The 23,731-nt window shown below is 37.4% G+C and overlaps 1 long non-coding RNA gene across 1 annotated transcript in view; it reads right to left on the bottom strand.

Annotated features, from left to right (window-relative positions):
• Window positions 1-2,514: 2,514 nt before the first annotated feature.
• Window positions 2,515-23,731, bottom strand: part of LOC102990304 (uncharacterized) — a 36,097-nt gene continuing 14,880 nt past the window's right edge. The window contains exons 2-3 of the long non-coding RNA XR_448308.4: window positions 20,377-20,493; window positions 2,515-2,928 (exon numbers count right to left, since the gene is read on the bottom strand). This is a non-coding gene — a long non-coding RNA (uncharacterized lncRNA). The remainder of the gene's footprint in view (window positions 2,929-20,376; window positions 20,494-23,731) is intronic.

Here is a 23,731-nt window from a genome sequence, read left to right as displayed (position 1 = left end):
GGACCTCTGGTGAAGGCCCATAAACCAGGTTAACACAGTTCTACCTTCTTCTCTGTTACTTGTCAGCTTTGTTCATTCACACATTCTGACTGGACTCAATGTGTTTGAGCTTGTGACCCCTGCCTTAGGTGTTCTGAAGCAGGGCAGGAAGGGCAAGTGCATCTAGAAGAAGAAGGAGGTGTGAGTTTGGCTTGTACCTGGATAACTAATTCATAGGTGGGGGCTAACCTGGCTACAACAGCATTAAACAGGACGTTAGAATCTCATGGTCAGAAGCATAAATGACATAAAGGATTCTTCCACCTGTATACTTCTGTGACTCACTCATTTTTTTTAATTGAAGTATAGTTGCTTTACAATACTATACAAGTTACAGGTGTACAGTATAGTGATTCACAATTTTTAAGGTTACACTCCATTTATAGTTATTATAAAATATTGGCTATATTCCCCATATTGGACAATATATCCTTGTAGCTTATTTTATACCTAATAGTCTGTACCTCTAAACCTCCTACTCCTATACTGTCCCTCCCCCCTTCCCTCTTCCTACCGGTAACTGCTAGTTTATTCTCTATATCTGTGAGTCTGCTGCTTTTTTGTTATATTCACTAGTTTGTTGTATTTTTTAGATTCCATATATAAATGATATCATAAAGCGAAGGAAATAAAATCAAAAATAAACTAATGGGATCTAAACTTAAAAAGCTTTTGCACAGCGAAGGAAACCATCGACAAAATGAAAAAACCTACTGAATGGAAAAAAATATTTGCAAATGATATGGCCAATAAGGAATTAATACCCAACATATATAAACAGCTCATACAACTCGACATCAAAAAACAAACAAACAAAAAAACCTGATTTTAAAAATCTACATCAGCAAATCTACGAACAATAAATGCTGGAGAGGGTGTGCAGAAAAGGGAACCCTCTTGCACTGCTGGTGGGAATGTAAATTCATACAGCCACTATGGAGAACAGTATGGAGGTTCCTTAAAAAACTAAAAATAGAACTACCATACGACCCAGCAATCCCACTCTTGGGCATATACCCTGAGAAAACCATAATTCAAAAAGATACCTGCACCCAATGTTCACTGCAGCTCTATTTACAGTAGTCAGGACATGGAAGCAACCTAAGTGTCCATTGACAGATGAATGGATGGATAAAGAAGATGTGGTACACATATATAATGGAATATTACTCAGCCATAAAAAGAAATGAAATTGAGTTATTTGTAGTGAGGTGGATGGACCTAGAGTCTGTCATACAGAGTGAAGTAAGTCAGAAAGAGAAAGGAAAATATCGTATATTAATGCATATATGTGGAATCTAGAAAAATGGCACAGATGAACCTATTTGCAGGGCAGGAATAGAAAGGCAGACATAGAGAACGGACGTGTGGACACAGGGGGAGGAAGGGGAGGGTGGGGTGAATTGGGAGATTAGGTTTGACATAAATACACTACCGTGTGTAAAACACAGAGCTAGTGGGAACCTGCTGCATCGCACAGGGAGCTCAGCTGGGTGCTCTGTGGTGACCTAGATGGGTAGGATGGGACGGGAGGGAGGGAGGTCCAAGAGGGAGGGGATGTATGTACACATAGAGCTGATTCACTTCACTGTACAGCAGAAACACAACATTGTAAAGCAATTATACCCCAATAAAATTAAAAAAAAACCTGTATGATAAAACGAAAAAAAAAAATGCGCAGAACTAAATAGACATTTTTCCAAACAGGAAATGCAGATATCCAACAGGCACATGAAAAGACGCTCGGCATAGCTAATCCTCAGGGAAACGTAAGTCTCACTCATTTTTCACAGAACTTAGAACAGAAAAATGCACGTGTAGTATGGGAAACCTATGCCATAATGAACAGGCAACAGTGAAATATTAGACCCTAACTAGGGGGTTCTCTGTAGTGTAACTCAGTAAGCAACAGGGAGTACAATGTTTCTGCAGTGGAGGAGTTACTCAGGGTACAGCAAATCCAGAAGTTGTTCTGTCCAGATCCAGAACAGGATGAGACATTCTCAGGGAAGAACCAACCAGAGTTCTGGAATACTGCACTAACACAGAGACATCATTTCAGGAGAATAAGTAGCTAGGGTGAGCATTTTGTTAATAATGCTGGGAGCAGAAAGAACTTCATTAAGCTTTGTGTAATTCTGAGCACAGGTAGCTGTAGCCATAGACAGACATTACTTAGAGCCTAATTCTGAGTAATTGCCGATGTAGAGAGAATTCGCTATAACTAGTGATTAAGTCAATGACATAAAAAAGCAGCCTAGCGGGGATGAGTTGAGTATATAAATCCAGAACAAAGAACAAATGAGAGGGTAGAATACATAGTTTGATCAAGTTAGACATTTCTCTTCTGCTCATGAAAGGGAGCTTGTGTATAGTTAAAATATATGTTTAAAACACACTTAAGTTAATTAACCTAAAAGAGCCCTGATATTCAGATCTCTCAACTAGGTTCTTATCCTAAGTCATTATCAACTATCTCCCAGATGTTTCAATGGAAGAAAACTACACTTGTTATGGGTTTTTCTTGTCACCTGACTTTATACCTGGTTGTAGGTGGCTTATAACCCAGAGATACTAAAAACTGCAGGACAAAGTTGGCACGGACTAGAGTGAAACAATGCAGGCACAAACTTTAAGGTGACCTTCACTCTCAGGTCATACAGGTACAGGGTCAGCACCCACCTTAAATTTTGCATCCTAGGTGCCTCTTACGTGTCACTTTAGTCCTATTCAAGCTTTGGGTGCTCTCCCCATACTCACCTTTTTCATAAAGTTCAAGTGGGGCATATTTGGTGCCATTACCACTATTTTCAGAAAAAAGGTTGGCTGGAAGAACTGGTTTCTTCACCTGCATCATTACCAACGTGTCTCCTTCCACCACCGGCTGTTCTGTGAGACAGACAGGCAATGTCAGCTGTCTTATTCCACCCACCCCAGCAGCTGCCTGGACTTGCTCCAGGCAGTACACAACAACAGGTGTGTGTGTGTGTGTGTGTGTGTGTGTGTGTGTGTGTGTGTGTGTGTGTGTGTGTGTGTGGTGTGTATTAGAGAAATACCTTCGAGACTTGTCATGACCTAAGCTGTTTAGACATTTTTCTGTAAATCTCTTTATAATGTATCCTTATTGGATGATGTAATGCATATACTTTTCAAAGCAATTAAAAATGTCTATCAGCTATTTGATGCTGATGCAATCTGATATCCCACTCTTGAAAAACAATTTTAAGACGTAAAAAGATTATTTTACTAAATTATGTACTTTTTGAGCTGAAAGAAAACCTAGCAAGCTTCTTTTTACCCCTTTAATTTTAGATGCTTTTAAAAGTTGTATTTGATTGCAGAAAAAAATTTTATTTTCTTAGAGAAGTATTGTGAGAAATTTTCAAATGTCCTTAACAATTCAATTAAAGGTAAATATGTGAGAGTCTACAATGTACCAGGACAAATGAAATTAGAGTTAAGGGATATAATACACATGTCTTTTGAGGGTAACAGTATAGGGGAAAAAAATGACAATTCTAAAACCAGATGTGACTTGATTGTACAGAAGATACTGAGAAGTTATTGAGTCAATACCAGTTACATCAGAAAAACTGTCCAAGCAAAAGACACTTTGACCTTATAAAGAATCGAAATTACTCTGAGTGATTCTATTACCTGAAACAGGATAATGGGAGCACAGGGAAGTAAAGCAAAGATTTTTATCTGGGATGATTATGAATCTATTATCTAGCAGTATTTTCAATTGGATTCTTTCAAGTACACAAAAGCAATAAAGTTAGAAGGGTAATATATATTTTCTACATTAAACGAGTTTCAAGAAGGAGTCGCTCTTTTCAAGACCTAGATATTATCTCATAGCATTAGTAATTCAACATCCTATGATCAACCTGACAATATAAAATATATCATGAGAGAGTAGCTAGTGGTAAATGGCTTGGGTTTCACTCAGTTGAAAGTAATGAATAGAATACACTTTATCTTCTTAGGAAACTTTTGCAGATAAGCAAACCATCCTTCTCTCAGAAGCCATGTAAAATTAGTGTTTTTGAGTTACATTCTATATATTCTCACATTGTTACATACTAATTGGCATAAAATCAACAAGGCAACATACCCATTAGAATGTATTTATAGAAGTGTCAGAGTTAAGGTTTAAAAATACTACTTCAATCACTTCAGATTAAAAAGATGATGATGTCTGAAATGTTAAGTGAAAGGTAATGGTTCCAATTTAAAAGTATGGGTTTTTCCCAGATTATATAAGCAATGCAGGCTTATTTTAGAAAATACAGAATTTTAGGAAGAAAGAAAGAAAGAGAGAAAAGAAGAAAGGAAGGGGGCTTCCCTGGTGGCGCAGTGGTTGAAAGTCCGCCTGCCGATGCAGGGGACGCGGGTTCGTGCCCCGGTCCGGGAGGATCCCACATGCCGCGGAGCGGCTGGGCCCGTGAGCCACGGCCGCTGAGCCTGCGCGTCCGGAGCCTGTGCTCCGCAACGGGAGAGGCCACAACAGTGAGAGGCCCACGTACCGCAAAAAAAAAAAAAAAAGAAAGGAAGGTAGGCAAGCAAAAGTACACATATCCTCCCATAGGGCAGATTTCAAGTGGCAAAATAATTCTGTACATGACCAATGACCAAGACTCATGCCTTTCTGCCTACCAGTAAATCAGAGGTTTGTTTTGTTTTGTTTACTTTTGATTTTCTACAATTTTCTTCTCCTTTCTACTTTTTCTAGCTTTATAACATCCTCCTATATCATACATTTTTTATGTGAGGTCAAAAAGTTTTTAACAAAAAGATGAATGGTCTAAAGGTAAATTAGTGGATTTAGATTCAGGGTATGGGAATTTTAGACCTGGGTTGGTCCATAAAGGAGTCTTAAAGTCTACCTGGTCTCACAGGCCCTTCAATATTCAGATTCCTTGGAAGCCCTCCAGACCCTTATAAACTTCATCCAATTTCTTGAAATTTTAAAAAATTTTCTATATATCATTTATCACTACATGATATTTTCTTACTTGTTTGCTTATTGTTTATATCACCAAACTAGAATGTGGACTCCAGGAGATCAGGACCATTATCCATCTTGTTCACTGCTACATACCTAGCACCAACACCTGATATGGAGTAAGAGGTCAATAAAAGCTTTATATAACCCAAATATAAGGTAAGTTTTTTCCCCAAAATTTCTAGAAAAGAAAATAACCATACATATATTTGAGCCCTTATACAGTCTCCCATGTTATGGACACTTTCGTAAGCCATAAAATACTGCTTAGAACATTAGACAAAAAAGACCCAACGATTTTTTTTTCTAAAATTAATGCTAGCTTTCATGTTTACAAAGATGATCTGTTAAAATCAGTATAAAAGACGGCAAAGAAGGTTAACAATTTCAGTATTTATTCCTGGGTTTTGACATTATGTCTGCAAGGGTTAGAGAGCATTATAAACAATGCCTTTAAAGATTACTTTAAAAAGCAATAAAGGTTATTACACTATGAAGTTGAGGAATATAAACCTATAGGAAGAATAAAAATGAAAATGAAATGGTACTAATGTGTGTGAATGGGAAGCTTCAGTGTCCACATCACACACACAATCACATAGTGCTGTATCTCAAAACAACTGAGATATAAGTGATGCTGCTATGATAATTTAAAAATACTCTGGTGATGACAAAGACACTGATGTCAAAGATGCATCTGAGGGCTTCCCTGGTGGCGCAGTGGTTGGGAGTCCGCCTGCCGACGCAGGGGACACGGGTTCACGCCCCGGTCCGGGAAGATCCCACGTGCCGCGGAGCAGCTGGGCCCGTGAGCCATGGCCGCTGAGCCTGCGCGTCCAGAGCCTGTGCTCCGCAGCGGGAGAGGCCACAACAGTGAGAGGCCCGTGTACCACAAAAAAAAAAAAAAAAAAAAAAAAAGATGCATCTGAAGAGGCTGGGTATTTTTTAAGTGTGACTGAGGGAAAAAGACAATGTTTCTAAATTACTCTATTTAGATAAAATGTAATGTAAATATATGTGCAGCTAAAGTAATAAATTAAATTCTATAAGTAGACAAGTCATTGTTTCATCAACATCCTTTAAAGTTTACATTTTCCCAGTGGACGAAAGACTTCTCACTGGAATAAACAACAAGTCTATTTTAAAATACATCTTGTTGGACATAGAGAATAGACTGGTGGTTGCCAAGGGGTGATGGGGAGTTTGGGAGTTTGGGATTAGCAGATGTAAACTGGTATCTATAGAATAGATAAAGAGCAAGGTCCTACTGTATAGCACAGGGAACTATATATGATATCCTATGATAAACCATAACGGAAAAGAATATGAAAAAGAGTGTATATATATGTATAACTGAGTCACTTTGCTGTACAGCAGTAATTAATACAACATTGTAAATCAACTATACTTCAATAAAAAATAAAAAATAAATAAAATAAAATACATCCTGTTACATACTGTATGATATTTTGATATGAAATTTTATTCTTTTCAGTTCTATATAATACTAAACTATCTTTAGCTATTGCTTCTCAGCTATTTCTTCTATTGCCTTTTTCTAAAACTCCTAGTAAACAGTTTTGGAGTCTTTCTATAGCACATCCATGTCTAACTGCTATTTCATATATATTTTTCAGTGTCTTACCTCCTAGGGCTAGATTCTGTGTATATGTCCCAGTACCTTTTTCCTATCATTTTAAAATTTCCTCTTTAACTGCATTTAGTTTTGAGTTAATCCTGTTTATTTTTTTCTATAATAGTGGCTTTTCATTTCCAAGGTTTTTACTTGATTTTTTTTCATATGCTACTGCTTTGGTTTTTCATAATTTTTATATTCTCAAGATTGTTATTCTTTCTTTTATCTCTCTGCAAAATCTTGTTAAAATCTCAAACACACTTGTTTTAATTTTTCAGATTGCTCTATTATTTTCATTTCATCCAAAGTGATTATATACCAATCTTTAATTTTCTTGGTTATCTTTTCAATTATAATAATTCTGATGTACTTTGGAATTTTTGGTTTTCAAGCTCATTTAGATGGGAGTTTTTATCTCTCATGTTCTTTGCTTGTTTTTTCTGCTCTCGCTTTATAATTATCTCTCCAAGTGATGCATTACCTGGACCACTGGGGACCAGAACAAGGTCTGTGTAGGTGACTCTGAGCTTACTCAGGGATGATACTGGAGGCAAATGCAGATCCAGGCACTGTGTCAGTGGGCAGCTTGGCACAAGTCCTGGATACAAGGCAGTTTTTACTGCCCCCCTCATCCTTGTTAAGCAATGTTATTATAAGCTAAAACACTAGTTGTTGGTCAAAAGTCTTTTTTTTTTTCCTTCCTTTCACAGGTTGGAGCACACTCTCGCAGACCTTTATTTCAAGCAATGGCTCAGGTTCTGGTCCCCTGTTCTTCTTAGACTGTAGGAGCTAAAATTACAGCCATCTCTCCTGTTTCTGTTCCCAGAGCTCAGTGGGCCAATTTCCATCCCACTACCTTACCACCAAAGTTACTGATACTGTTTCTGAGCAATGCTGTATCTTTTAACTTTTCTATTTTTATTATAACTGCCATTTTTATGATTCAGAATATAAGGGACTAAAGGTCTCAATGATGAACAGTACCAACAAGAGTTTTTGTGGTATTTTGTTTAATTAAAAAGGGCAAAAGTAAAAGATTATTTGTACCTAAAGTAAATCAACTTTTCTCCAAATGTAATTAAAATCCAGGGACTTGCCTTATTCACTGCTATATCTCCAGCTCCTAGAATGTACTAGACACACAGTAGGAGCTTAATGAACATGTGTCAATAGAGTGATTTGCTGTCCATCCCTAAATTACTGAGGCAAAGAAGAGGGAAGGAAGAGAGGAATGTCAAGTTAGCACCGGACAGTCTCGTGGAAGTGAGAGTGTGAATATACATGACACAACACACAGCATAAGACAATATATAAGACAATATATGAGGGAACACTCACACACTGTTGGTGGGAACATAAATTGGTGCAGCCACTGTGGAAAACAGTATGGAGGTTTCTCAAAAAACTAAAAATAGAACTACCACATGACCCAGCTATTCCACTCTTGGGTAGGTATCTGAAAAAAAACAAAAAAAAACTAAGTCGAAAAGATACATGCACCCCAATGTTCATGCAGCACTGTTTACAACAGCCAAGATATGGAAGCAACCGAAGTGTCCACTGACAGATGAATGGATAAAGAAGATGTGGTACATATATACAAGGGAACACTACTCAGTCATAAAAAAAGAATGAAATTTTGCCATTTGCAGCAACATGTATGGACTTGGAGGGCATTATGCTGAGTGAAATAAGTCAGATAGAGAAAGACAAATACTGTATGATATCACTTATATGTGGAATCTGAAAAATACAACGACTTACTGAATATAGCAAACAAGAAGCAGATTCACAGATATAGAGAACAAACTAGTGGTCCCCAGTGGGGAAGAGGGGCAATAGGGAAGAGGAGTGGTATGTACAAACTATGGGTGTAAGATAGGCTACAAGGACGTATAGTACAACATGGGGAATAGAGCCAATATTTTATAATAACTGTAAATGGAGTTAACCTTTAAAAATTGTATAAAAAATTAAAAATTAAAAAAAAATTTAAAAGACAATATACAATACCTTTCTCAATGGGATAATGCCAACTATAAGTCATGGTATTTGATAAATGTACACAGTATGTCCAACCATAAGTCTGAATGGAGGATAGAGCTGGGAGAGATTAACTAATTGCTATAGATTTTAAAATCTATAGCAGGAGGAGAGTGGTGAAGGAAAGGGGAGAATTATTAGCTGTTTTGTTTATTTAGTTCCCTGTGGCCAGAGGGATGTGGTCGCAACTTAGGGGAAATAGCGTATATCTTGTGAAATAGTACAAGGTCACTTATATAGACAGTAAATGCCAGAGGTTAATTTTGCAGAGCTACTTATGTAATTTCATAATGTAGAAAACTTGCTCACAGACCTGGGCGAACGTATAACATCACAGTTCTTTTCAGAAGAAAAAGACTTTTTTTAATAAGCAGTGTCTCCATGGCAACCATAAAGGCAAATTTCGCTTTGTGTGTATTATAGCAACACCAATAACAGCTGGAGCAGGTTGAACAAAAATGGCAAGTGAGCAGAAGCTGGGGGATTTGGAGAGAAGGTGAGCAAAGAAAATGACAGCCTAAACTGGAAGCTGTGTGACTTTCGGCTGCCTTGATTCATTAGTACTGCATTGGAAGAAATCATACTTTAAAACCTATTGTTTTCAAAGATATTTTCCCTCTATCCCGTTCAAATCAAAGGTGAGACAAACTATTATGCCATTTTTAAAGAAAAATAAATGACTTGAATTATGTATATTTTTAAAATCAGTGGGTATTGATAAATAAAAATATATTTTTAAAAAATCAATGTGTTTGACAAGAGTCACACAGAGAAAATGAAAACAGACAAAGATGTCCAGGCTCGGATAATGAATTAATGCAAAAGGAAAGCTGTACCATTAAGGAATTTCTTTTCACATTTCAAAAAAAAAAACACCTTATAACGCACATCTATATAGCAAAGAAATGAGGTATTACTGAATCACTTGTTAGTGGATTCTAACAGTAAAAGCAGTGCACCAATGGAGGGCAGTAGCTTTATTTGCTGAATGAAACCTTATTTTTATATCTACTTTGTGGCTAAAAATACGTATAAAAATTTTAGTTTACTTTTTTTAGGTGTGTGGGAAAATAATTCTAATTAAGATAATAGGATTATCTACAATAATTTTTAAATACTTTTAAAATTTTGAGATCATTTAGGTTGGCAGTAGATGTGAAAAATAATAGAGATCCCATGTACCCTTTACTAGGTTTCCTCTAGTGATAGCATCTTGCAAAAATATAATGCAGTTCACAAGCAGACACTGACCCTGACGTAAACCACAGATCTTATCCAGATTTTCCCTGGTTTTACTTATAGTTGTGTTGGGGTGTATGTATACTTAGTTCCATGTAATTTTATTACCTGGTGTAGATTGTGTATCTACCACCACAGTAGTGACACAAAATAGCCCTCTCACCACAACGATCCCTGGCATTGCCCTTTTAGACACATCTATTGCCTTCCCACCCAGTTGCCCTATTCCAGACCAATAACAAACACTAATCTGTGTTCCACAATTTTGCCATTTCAAACATGTTATATAACTAAAATCTGTGCCTAACCTTTTAAAAATGGCTTTCTCCACTCAGCATAAATTATTTGAGATCTATCCAAGTTGTTGTGTACATGAACAGTTCATTCCTTTTTATTGCTGAGTAGTATTCCATGGTATGGATATACCACAGTTTGTTTAACCATTCACCTGCTGAAGGACATCTGGGTTGTTTCCAGTTGGATGCTATTAGAAATAAAGCCACAGTGAACACATGTATACAAGTTTTCATTTCTCTGGGCGAAATACCCAAGAAGAGTGCAGTAGTCTGGCCATATGGTAATTGCATGTTTAGTTTTATAAGAAATTGCCAAACTGTTTGCAAGAGTGTTTGCTATTCTACTTTCCCAACATCAAGGTATGCATGATCCTTTCGGACATAATTTTAACAAGCTAATTGTCTCATCAGAGCAATGGAATTAAGACTGTTTCCTGTTGCCCGAGTTTTTACTCTCAGTCTGCCTGGGTTCAAGTCCTGGCTGCCACTTGACAGCTACGTGATCTCAGATAAGTTATTCTTCCACTCAGCCTCAGTTTCTCCATCTGTAGAATGGTAATAATAATACACCTATCTCACAGGCATGCTATGAAGGTATAATAATAATTATTGTTGTTTGAGTTACTATGTATGGTGTAATTAATATAATTGTAAGGAGGTAAAAAGAGGTATATATGAGATTAATGAGAAACACCACCTATTTTATTAGGCTACTTTTTACAATGTCTGTGTAAGGAAAATATTCTGAGAATGTCTCTAAGCTGTGATATGATGATGATTTTACACAGAAATCCTTTCGGACTCAAAATGTATTACATTGTTGACCCACAGTGAAAAAGTGGCAAAATAACTATGTTTTGAAATGTAGGAAAGTAATAGAGCTAGTTCTCCAAATTATAAAGCACACTTTCATAAGCCTGAGGTATGGAGAAGTTCGATTTTATGGAAAGCTGATTGGGTGGGAAATAAGATAGCTCTGGTGAGCAAATGGAAGCAATAAAAGATGGCAAGATGCTGATGGTGCATCAGAAGACCAGTTCCTCCTGCTAGCAGTTACTACTTCTAAAGAGAGGCAAAAAGAATAAAGTGTTGACTTTTTAAATCTTCTATCAAAAAAAAAAAATCATTTCAAAGGAAATGATAGTGAGTGTGAGTGTGTGTTTGCCAAAACAGAATACAATGCAAACAGCTATAATGTTTACGTCTTGCTATATAAATTTAATACAAATAATTTTATATTTACTAAAATCACCACCCCAATTAACTTTGAAAACGTTTCTACTTTCATCTTTTATTTGAATTTTTCAAATAAACTATTTTTATTTTTAATTTCCACTTCAATTTGAAGTGTCCTCTGCTTCGGGGGGGGGGGGTTGTTATTGTTGTTTGCTGTTTTCCTTAGTTTGGTTTGGCTTCCAAGAAAGTTAAGATATTAATTCTCATATTAGAAGTATGAGAGCATCACTTTTACAGGACAGCTGAGCTCAATACAACAGGGATCATGTGTGCTGAACTTTGGCTTGCCCGGTTTTCCACTGGCATGCTAGAGGATTTGAGAAAGTTATTAAAGCATAGTTTTAACAGTCTATTAAATTGTGGCACCCATAAAGTGGTAAGCAGATTTTCAGTTTTCTTGTCTTTTTAACTGATCATTCTATAGAATTTAGCTCCTCCTTGCCTCAATTTAAAGTTCACCAAACACATTTTGCTAGATATTTTTTTTTCAATAGGCCATTTGTTGATTTTTTAAAATGCAAGATTACTTCTCTGATTTATTAAAATAACACTCATTTTCATATTAATTCTTTTTCCCAATAGGGTTTAAACAAACTATTTCTTATTATTTCTTTCTTATATTTCACTTACATGTTTTAATTCAGATGTTTTCAACTATAAGTAACAGAAAAATCATCTCTAAATGACTTACAAAAGGAGGTTCTTTATTATTCATGTAACACCAAGTTCAAGGCAGGGCAGCCCCTGGTTGGTTATCTTAGTGGCTCCACAATGTCATAAATGCCCACCTTCCCATTTGTTCACTTTGTCATTTTTGATATGTGAACTCATTCCCGTCATGGTCACAAGATGACTGCAATAGTGCCAGGCATAACATTTTCAGAAACCAATGTCAAAAGCCAGAAAAGGAACATTTCTCTCTTGTGTTTTTTTTCATCCAGGATGAGAAACTTTTCTAGAAGACCTCTTCTCTGTCTCATTGGCCATAAATGGGCTACCATGCCCAAAACTAAACCAATCCCTTGGTCCCAGACAATGGTATCAAAATGACAAGCTTAGGTAATTATGAAAGAGGGATGGAGAAAATCAGACTAGAGAAAAGCCACAAAAAAAAAAAAAAAAAAAACCTAAAAAACAAACAAATAAAAACCACTCATGTCTAACACATTATTAAGGGCTTGAAAGCCAAAAAAACTTGGGTGAGCTTTATGACTATATAAACTAAACCTCTGAGCTTTGGTGGTTTTTTTTTTTTTTTAAACCCTCCGAATCGCCTTCTTTGTGAGTATCTTTTTTTTTTTAACCCACCCAATTGCCTTCTTTGAAATTAATATATAAATAAGACACCTAGCTCATCAGAGAGATACAATATATGTTAATCTCCTCCTTTCCCTGCAAATATGCAAAATAAAAATAAATAAATAAATTAACAGATAAGGCTAAGTAATATGAATTTTAGAGCTTGAATAGCCTAGATTTTCTGATATTCCATTTCAAACTTGGCAAGGAACTCCTAACATGATTTTGAAGAATCTACAGCAATGACAATGCTTTAGTGTAAAGAATTTTAATTTTGTTATTTAAAATCACTTATAAAAGTTGCACCTTCTGTTTAAAAAATGTAGGTGGATCCAATATATATGCAGAACAAGAGATAGACAGTCTCTTAAATCCTGTAATTTTTGTCACCATTTATTCATTTTATTTCCAACAGATTCACATACGTTTATACAGTATGCTAGATATCATTCTAGATGCTGGGAGTTAAAACAAAAACTGAGAGGCAAAGTTCCCTGCCTTCTCCAAATCACCTCCAAATTCTTGCTTATACCAATGAGTATTGATTTCATTTAAAAGTTTCAAACTAATGCCTTATCCCTGAAACTCAACTGTTTCATTACACTCATTTTTCCTATGTACCAAATACCAAAATAAAACAAAATACCAACTCTTTTAGTTGCCTTCCTCCACTTCATCACTAGATGGCGCCCAAAGAATCTATTTCCCTACAACTGACTGGAAAAAAAGTACAGCTAAAACAGCAACTCTTCAGTGTAAAATGGACAAGGTCTCTGCTGACTGTTTAGTTTCTATTTTATTTATCTGTTATTTGGGCAAAGATGCACAGATGTTTTTCATTATCACTTGGCACTCACAGTAAATTTTAAAAATAGTCTTTTGAGGTCCACTACAATTTTGTAAAGCCCTTTCCTTCACAGTAAGTCGTTTCTATTCCTTTATCTTATACAACAGTAATTATTTATTTTGCCCTTTTCTTATTGAGACATACACTGCTCTGCTTCTATAGAAACACTTCGGTCATTCTATTCTCTCGAGAGTTAGAGTTACCAAATGTCATTCCTGTATTCCCTGCCTAACACTCTGCCACGACTTTCTTCAAAGTATATCCTGGAAAATTCCCCACTGCACTTTTGCCTTCCAGCTATTTTGGAGTTTTTACAACATTTATAACTTTTTTAGGTGTTTATACCATGATAAAATCTAGGGAACCAAAATATGTATGTTTGCTCTCATGAAAAATGATTATCATTTCCCAAGCCCTGTCTAGGGAAGGGGAGAAACAAAAAACAACACACTGGAAAGAGAAATTAATTTGGCTGTGAATCTAATTCCAACCAAAGAATTACAAAACCTTTTTTTTTCTCCTCTGTATTCTCTACTAAAACTTGGGGAAACTCCTCTGTCCAAATAATTAGTCAAGGAGTAACTGATAATTTATTGAAATTATGTTTGTAGGTATAATTTTGAAACATGTGCATTTGTGTGTGAATGCACGTATATTTACACACACACACACACACAAAATCTTTCTTTGTCCCCTCCAGCCAGTATCACAGTCACTCAACTATAGGAACAGAGCTCTTCATGGGACCTCACTTTACACACTTGAATCAGGGTCTTGGATCCATTTTCCTAACCGGTTGTTTTTCTTGCCTAAGGATTATGCCCTTAGCTGAAAGTTCACCATTTTCCTCTTGTATATGGACCATAATTAAGGCTGTTTTTCACAGACAAAATCTTCCTTGGACCCAGATGTTGTTCCTCCTGCTCCTTCTGTTTTTAAAATAATTATTTATTTTATTTATTTTGGCTGTGCCAGGTCTTACTTGCGGCACGTGGGATCTTTATTGAGGCATGCGGGGTCTTTTTAGTTGCAGCATGTGGACTCTTCGTTGTGGCATGCATGCAGGATCTAGTTCCCCAACCAAGGATCGAACTCAGGCCCCCTGCATTGAGAGCACGGAGTGTTACCCACTGGACCACCAGAGAAGTGCCCTCCTGCTCCTTCTAAATTGCACAGTCTTGCATGCCTGAGGTGGAGGTAGAGTTTCATACCCATTTATTTTACAAACTCAATGTGCCCTACATTTTTGCTTTTTATTTATTTATGTTATCCATAACATCTCCTGGAGACTGAGGAACTGGCTTGTACTCAGATTTTCAAATTGTTCGTTTGGTTTCTTCATCTCCATTTACTGTAGAAGGTATTACGTGACCAGGGAGGTGACGGCAATGTTCAATTTAGACACACCCTTTAAGTCCATCCACCTCACTACAAGTCTGTCATACAGAGTGAAGTACGTCAGAAGAGAAAAACAAATACCGTATGCTAACACATATATATGGAATCTAAGAGGAAAAAAAAAAAGGTCATGAAGAACCTAGGGGTAGGACGGGAATAAAGACACAGACCTACTAGAGAATGGACTTGAGGATATGGGGAGGGGGAAGGGTAAGCTGGGACAAAGTGAGAGAGTGACATGGACATATATACACTACCAAACATAGAATAGATAGCTAGTGGGAAGCAGCCGCACAGCACAGGGAGATCAGCACGTTGCTTTGTGACCACCTAGAGGTGTGGGATAGGGAGGGTGGGAGGGAGGGAGACACAAGAGGAAAGAGATATGGGAACATGTGTATATGTATAGCTGATTCACTTTGTTATAAAGCAGAAACTAACACACCATTGTAAAGCAATTATACTCTAATAAAGATGTTAAAAAAATAAGAATGAATAACTAAAACAACACAAACCTAAAAAACAAAGAAAAGAAGACACACCCTTTGGAAATGGAGGTGTGAAGCTTTTCTATGGAGAAAACACAATGGATTCTGCCACCTTATGTCTTTTTCCCTAATCAATTAGAAGGAGGAAATGCCCCTGACTACAAATGGAAAATTCAGAATCAAACAATCAAGGGCCTGTTTTTATTCAGAAAATTTAAAAGACTGTAGAAACTCCTAGTTGGAAGACGCACAGAGTCATGTATAGGCTGGTTATCAACCCTGGCTGTGCAACAGGATCCCTAGGGAGTTATACATTTTGAGCTCCACCTCAAATTACTGACTCATAATTTCCAGAGGTGGGCCCAGGAATTTGTACTTTTCAAAGCAATCTTTTATTTAACTGCAGGCAATCTGACCCTAGTTCATGGATTGGCACTCAAGAAAGGTTAAGTCTGGACTCTTGACTTACTACCCCCGGCAAGTTTGCATCTTTGTTTTGCTCGCACTGTATGGCTATGGTGGCTAAGTGGTCCTCGCACAGGGAAGGAATGAGAGAATGTTCAGTGTCAAGCACAGTGTCAAGCACTATGTTGGAAATGCTCGTGAGCATGGCTCCAGGAGCCAGACATCTTGTACTTAGGATTCCTCCTTGGCCCCTTATTAAATAGCTCCTGAATACTCAGCACATACGACATGCTTTACAGATGTTATCTGATTCAGTCATCACAAATGCCTGATGAGATGGGTAATATTTGCCCCTTGGGCAAACAACTTCATTTTGTCTGTCTCAGTTACCTTATCTGTAAAATGGAGATAATAGTAAGAACCTCCTCCCAGTTTTGTTATAAGGACTGAATAAGTGGATGCATGTAAAGCATTTAGCACAGTGCATGGCACTGAGTACAGAGAGTCCCTGACTTAACAATGGTTCAGCTTACAGTTTTTTGATTTAGATGGTGTGAAAGCGATATGCATTCAGCAGAAACCGTACTTTGAATTTTGATCTTTTCCCAGGCTAGTGATGATGCGGTATGATACTCTTGTGATGCCGGGCTGCGGCAGCAAGCTGTAGCTCCCAGTCAGCTCTGCGATCAAGAGGGTAAATAACTGACACACTTACAACCATTCTGCATCCATACGACCATTTCGTTTTTCATTCTCAGTACACTAGTCAATAAATTACATGAGATATTCAACACTTTATTATAAAATAGACTTCGTGTTAGATGATTTTGCCCAAGTGTGGGCTAATGTAAGTGTTCTGAGCACAGGTATGGTAGGCTAGGCTGAGCTTTGATGTTTGGTAAGTTAGTTATATTAAATTCATTTTGACTTAATGATATTTTCAACTTAGGATGGGTTTCTTGGGTCATAACCCCATTGTAAGTCAAGGAAGATCTGTATCTGAGCAAAAAATGATATTCTTGTTCTGATTATGTTATTTACTACTCAGGAAAAAACAAACTTGTGAAAAAGATATTATTATCCTAATTTAAGAAAAGAAAACTGAGGCTCATACAAATTAAATATCATGTTCAAGTTAAACAGAGCTGGAAAGTGTTAGAACTGAAATTCAAAATCCAGACCTGATGACATCAAGCCCATACTCCTTACACCGTAAGAAGCTACTTGAACACCTCAACTGATGGCTGAAACTACTACTTCCAAAGGCAAGAATTTTTTCATTGCATACTTCCGACAGATAATAGTAATAGCCTGATGCTGATTTATAAAGCAACTGTTGAAAGACCGTTTGTTGAATCCTTACAAATGCCAGTTGCGACACGTAGCACTTCAAATACATTGTTGACTCATTTGATCATTATGACAATCCTGCAGGTTAGTTGTTATTTTCCCCATTTATCAGACAGGGAAATTGAGGCTCAGCGTGGTTAAATATGTTGCCAAACTTATACGATTTGTATGTGGTGGAACAGGTATTTGAACCCCTGACTTTCCAACTCCATCATTTGTGTACTTAGCCACTTTCTTGAGCCTCCGTTCACTGCTTCTGGTTTTTCATAAGATGCCAATGAATTAAACACTTAGTTCTCTAGGGCAAGTTAACTTCTTGGTTATTTGGAAAAAGAAATGAAGTCATTATTTCCTAGGTTAAAATCCAAATTCCTTCAACACATCCAGACAGTGGGCATGACCTCATTTTGAAGTCTTTTCACCACCGAAGTCACTCCTCTCTGAATATGCAATTGACGTATTGGTCACTCAAACTGTGATGTGCTGAACTGTACGAGAGAGAGAGAGAGAGAGAGAGAGAGAGAGAGAGAGAGAGAGAGAGAACACCAAGCAGAGTCGGAGGCCTACTCCAGGTTCCACCCACAGGCAATAAGTGCTTCTAAATAGGTCCACATAGATGATTCACTGTCATATTAGTATTGTAGTCTGTTTTCTGTTTTAAAAGATAACATTATAAAGGAGGCTTTTTTAAAATTTGTTTTTCAATTATTTCTACCTCTGTGGTTTAAAGATAGCCTGGGGTAAACCAAAAAATTAATATTTGAAATTTTTGTGCTAATTTCTTCACAAGCAATTTTTTGTTCAAACTTAGGTTTCAGACCAAAATGTATAATCTTTTAAAAGAGGGGATACATTTTCCATCCAGATGGGAAATTGTTAATCAAAGACTATTTGGGTACATTGGTAGTTACGTGATGGATCAGAAACCTGTTTTCATTCTTACCTGATATCCACCTGTGCAGAGAAATGATGCAATATCCAACTAATGTGAATCCTACCATTTCAGGTTAAATTCTGAGCTCCCTTTACTTCTTGAGGATAAGTAAGCTTAATGTCCACATTTCACGGTTTTTGCTTCTACAGGGTAAGTGGTTGCTGCCAAGAGTTTCCCTGAGCCCAAGTGAATTCTCTTAATTAAAAATGTTTGTGTTTAAGATTATGGAAAGAAAAACCTCTTGAATAGGCATAATAATGTAGCCTTCCTTTTAAAAGTTTTAGCTTCCTTAATTTTAAATCATATGGCGTTGACTCAAGTCTCTAGAAATTGTCACATTATTAAGGATGAAGAAATACTTCATAGCTGAAAACAAATGCGGTCATCTTTGGAAACTGGTGAGATGTTTGAAGAAAAACAAACAAAAAAAAAGACACTGGTATGGATCTAGAAATCGTTCAGATTCTTTCTCATGGTCCTATTCCAAGATGATCAGAGGGTTGGATGCAGGGAACCAGTCTGTCCTGGTTACTTTTTCATGAGAATTTCCACCGATCAGTGAGAAAAAAAATGTGTCCAGTAATATAAGCAATGAAAAACAACATAGTTAGTGGAACTGTTTAGTCTCCATGTCTTATCTTGACCAGCTTCAAAATATCATTGCATAATAAACTCTAAATTACTCATATAAAATCTCCACAATTTCTAGAACTTGCTTGGGAATTAAGGATTAGTGGCCCAGATTCTGGCATTGATCTTTCTGTTTCTTGGACATTTAAATTTAAAGTTTGTTTTAGATTTGTTTAGAAAGTATTTTTGAAGTAGAAACTCTAGGCACTTTGGTCATTTCCTAACCTACTGGTGAACTTTTGAGTTACCACCTCAATATCTAGTCCTTCAAATTTTCTCTCCAACAGTACCCAGATATTCCTTTAAGGCATTCAATCAATTTCTAACTTGTACCTTTGACCCAACTCACCGGCATCATCACAGAGTGGTTATTTCAGGGAAAACACATGTGACTCAACAAGAGCCAGTGAGAGAATGAATCCTATGGCTTGGGTGGGGACCACAGGCTACTCTAAAGCAAAGAGAGATGAGGTCCTGAGGGGGAGCCAATAGCTTCTGGGAGGCGCAATGTGGCCTAAAGCCAGAGCCAACACTTCAGAAAAGAGAAATCGAAATTGGAAAAATGCTGATTTGTGTTAAGGCTTTGGACCAAGCTTGACTCCTCAGTTATGTGATCCATTAAATTTACTTTATTATTTAAATCCCCTTTAATCACATGTTCAACAGCTTGTAGATAACTTTTCTGAGCCTCAGTTTTTTTGGTTGTTGTTCTTCTTTTTAAGCAGTAAAGGGATGTTAATATTACCCATCTCATCAGGCATTTGTGATGACTGAATCAGATAACATCTGTAAAGCATGTCGTACGTGCTGAGTATTCAGGAACTATTTAACCCTGTTTCCTTTTCTTCTCCTCTCTCCTCACAAACTTCTGGGTACTGATGTGTCAGATCACTGAATGCTGCAGCGATCCAGGGTGTTTTCAGAGAAGGGAGTGGTGTGGGATAAGGAGTGAAGTCATTACCAAGGTCACAGTTCCCAATGCCTCACCTTAGACCTGACCCTACCCTACTGGCTTTCCCAGGTAGCATTAGCGGTCGGCCAGGTTGATGTACGTCTGGTAGAAAAACACTGACAGCTCCTCAAGGTAAGTGGTAAAACAAGTAGCTAGACAAACTGGATTTTTCTAAGAAGGACATCACAGAGGGGCAACATTTAAACACCAATGGATATTCTGTTTCCCTGGGATATCAAACTTATTCAAGACAATACATTTCGAATGCAGATATTTAAAGATGGCTCTTAAAATTTTAGGAAGCTAGTGATTAAAAAGATGCCCAGTCTAAGCTATGTCAAACAGTTCCACTTAACTGTGAGGTAATTTTTTTCATTCATTACACAATTTTGGAACAGGAAGAGATGAGCTCATTCACAGTCTTGTTTCATAGAGGAGAGACAGAGGCCCAGAGTGGCAAGTAAGAAATTATACATTAAATAAGAAAAACAAATAACTGGGACGATAACTCCTAGAATACAAGGGGATAACCAAAGGGAGTCTATGGAAAATAAGGGATTGAGAACTCACACATACCAGGTCCCCTTCAAATTCCTGGGCTTTCCTTTTTCTTGGATGTCCTTACAGAAGGAGCATACAATGTTTCCTGCCAAACTCCTCAGTGCCATGGGTGCAGGTCTCTTAAGGCAGAAGCTGGACGAAATGACAGAAGAGAAAAAGGATAACAGTGAGATGTAGAAATATGGAAAAAAGAAACATGAGAGGAAGCGGAAGAAAAAAAAATAAAAATGAAAAGGGAGTAGGTATAAAGAAAAACTTGCCAGAGAATTCTAGCCCCAGTCCTAAACAAAATGTATTTTTTTTTAATTAGACTTTCTCAGCATGGATTCTTTTGGGAGGAACTAATGTAAAATATTTCTCTTTCAGAAAGTCTTGCATCAAAACAGCAATTGTGTTGCTGTCATTTAGAATACTTAACTATGTCAAATTCACCTTATTAAATCTGATAGAACAAGAAATAATACCAAATACTGTATCAATCCTATATAATCAGTCCTTCTGAATATCATAATGTGCTGCTGCTATTCCAAGCTGTCCCTGGAGATAGCTGCAGCCCAGCAATATACAAAAGGTTTCCCTTCAGCCTTTGTAATTGTCTAGGACAACACATTCTTACATTTTTAATCATCTAAAGCTTTTCAGATACACCAGAGTGCGCCTTCAGTAGGACAATAAATGAGAACCAAGATTTCTAAGAGCCTTATGTTTCTTTCTTCTTGTGGTTGATAACATGCTGTTTCTGCCTTGTACTGGATACAGATGTGGAGCAGATAGCATAAATAGGGGAAAATAAGAAGGATATTCATGCGAGGACCAGATTCATCTGAGAGTGAAAATAATTTCCTCAAGCCAGGAAGCCTCTTTCTTAAAAAACAAAAAAGAAAAGAAAAAAGATGGTATCCATTCATTTTAAGTGCTGAGATAAGACAATTTAGAATGATTTTCACCTTGGCACAAAAATCTTCAGCAGAAACAGCACTCTTAGAAGAGAACTGAGCGGCAATTCTTAGTAGGGACAGAAAGGAGCAGAGGTACATACCAAAAAATGTAACCCTTCCCGCCCAAAAAATTCTCTAGAATTATAAATCAGATTATGAATATGCCCCCCCATTGGGGGGAGATACAGCATTAGTGATGTCATGTTACTTTAAAAGAAAGCTCCTGGTTCAGCTTTTCTGCATAAATAATGAAGTAAATACTTTTCCCGCAAGTAAAGAAGAATCTCAGTGGTCCCCAAACCCGAGGCAACTACAACCAGTTTGATCCTTCCCTATACATCCTGACTCAACAGTTCTGGGGTGAGGTATGGAACTCTACTTCTCACAATCTCCTTAGATTATTCTGATGCTTTGTCAGGCTTAGAACCCGCAGGAGAATTCAAGTTAAGGGAAAGTTTTTTAAATACCCTTGTATTTTTTAGCACTATTGAATATATTAAAAATGTCTCAATTTCCAAATATGTCACTAAATTTCATTCATTCCAAGTCCTTATGTGCCACTGACCTTCAGAGGTCATACAGCATTTTGTTGAGCTGATGAAAAATGTTGACCCCCTACTCTAGAAAAACACACATGCCTAGAAAGGTAAAAATTTTATACTCAATTTTAGGGTGTCTATAGATTGCTGAAATCCATCTAGGGAGAAGAACGCCTGTTTGAACGCTTGCAGTTGTGGTTTGTGAGAGTTACTAGTTCAGTAACTCCCCCTCCAGTTGTAGCACTTAATGATAGCCTGTGTGTTTCCTGAAAGAAAGATGCTACACTTAACAGACCAGGTTTCAGAAACAACGAGGAAAGCCACAGGCAGTAATGCACATACTACAAGAGCCTCTTAAGTGGTTGCTCTGCCTTCAGTCTTTTCCCCTCCAATCCATTCTCCACAAGTCAGCCAGAGGACTAGTTCCAAAGTGAGCCTGACTATAAGCTGTCCATGTATAAAACACTTCAAGGTCATCCTTTTGCCCTAGGGTACCACCCTAGGTTACTTGCTATAGTAGTGAAGGGTGAGGTACCACCTTCAATTGTTTTCATTGCCTTGCCCTTCAGCATCACTAGATACTTGCTATTTATTTATTTATAAATGTTTTATTTTTTGTAACATCTTTATTGGAGTTTAATTGCTGTACAGTGTTGTGTTAGTTTCTGCTGTATAACAAAGTGAATCAGCTATATGTATACGTCTATCCCCATGTCTCCTCCCTCTTGCATCTCTCTCCCACCCTCCCTATCCCACCCCTCTATGTGATCACAAAGCACCGAGCTGATCTCCCTGTGCTATGTGGCTGCTTCCCACTAGCGATCTATTTTACATTTGGTAGTGTATATATGTCCAAGCCACTCTCTCACTTTGTCCCAGCTTACCCTTCCCCCTCCCCATGTCCTCAAGTCCATTCTCTACGTCTGCATCTTTACTCCTGTCCTGCCCCTAGGTTTTTCAGAACCATTTTTTTTTTAGATTCCATATATATGTGTTAGCATACGGTATTTGTTTTTCTCTTTCTGACTCTGTATGACAGACTCTAGGTCCATCCAGAACAGGGTGGTATTTTAAAACATCACATTAATAATACACAAATAAGGAAAAGCAGTACCGTTTCACTGGTTCCTTAACTGTAATGTTGCTTTCTAAAGGGGCAGCCCCATTTCAATTCCATGGGGCAGCTTTTTCTGTTCTCCTCTGCCTCCCTCCAGCCTGGGAAATGGTGTCATCAGTTCTCCCAACAGCCCTCCTCCGAGCCGGGATGACCCAGAAGCCCAAGGTGAGACGAGGATAAAGGTCATGGGACTGCTGGCCCTTCTGTGCCTCTAGGAATTATTCTTTTTGAATTATGGTTTTCTCAGGGTATATGCCCAGTAGTGGGATTGCTGGGTCATATGGTAGTTCTCTTTTTAGTTTTTTAAGGAACCTCCATACACTTCCCCATAATGGCTGTATCAATGTACATTCCGACCAACAGTGCAAGAGGGTTCCTTTTTCTCCACACCCTCTCCAGCATTTGTTTGTAGATTTTTTTGATGATGGCCATTCTGACTGGTGTGAGGCGATACATTATTGTAGTTTTGATTTGCATTTCTCTAATGATTAGTGATGTTGAGCATCCTTTCCTGTGTTTGTTGGCAATCTGTATATCTTCTTTGGAGAAATGTCTATTTAGGTCTTCTGCCCTGGCATTAGGAAGTGTTCTAATTTCATTCTTTTACATGTATCTGTACAGTTTTCCCAGAACCACTTATTGAAGAGGCTGTCTTTTCTCCATTACATATTCTTGCCTCCTTTATCAAAAATAAGGTGACCATATGTGCGTGGGTTTATCTCTGGGCTTTCTATCCTGTTCCATTGATCTATATTTCTGTTTTTGTGCCAGTACCA

Source organism: Physeter macrocephalus, chromosome 1 (genome assembly GCF_002837175.3).
Source record: "Physeter macrocephalus isolate SW-GA chromosome 1, ASM283717v5, whole genome shotgun sequence".
NCBI classification, from domain to species: Eukaryota; Metazoa; Chordata; class Mammalia; order Artiodactyla; family Physeteridae; genus Physeter; species Physeter macrocephalus.
This window is presented reverse-complemented; position numbering and strand designations above follow the sequence as displayed.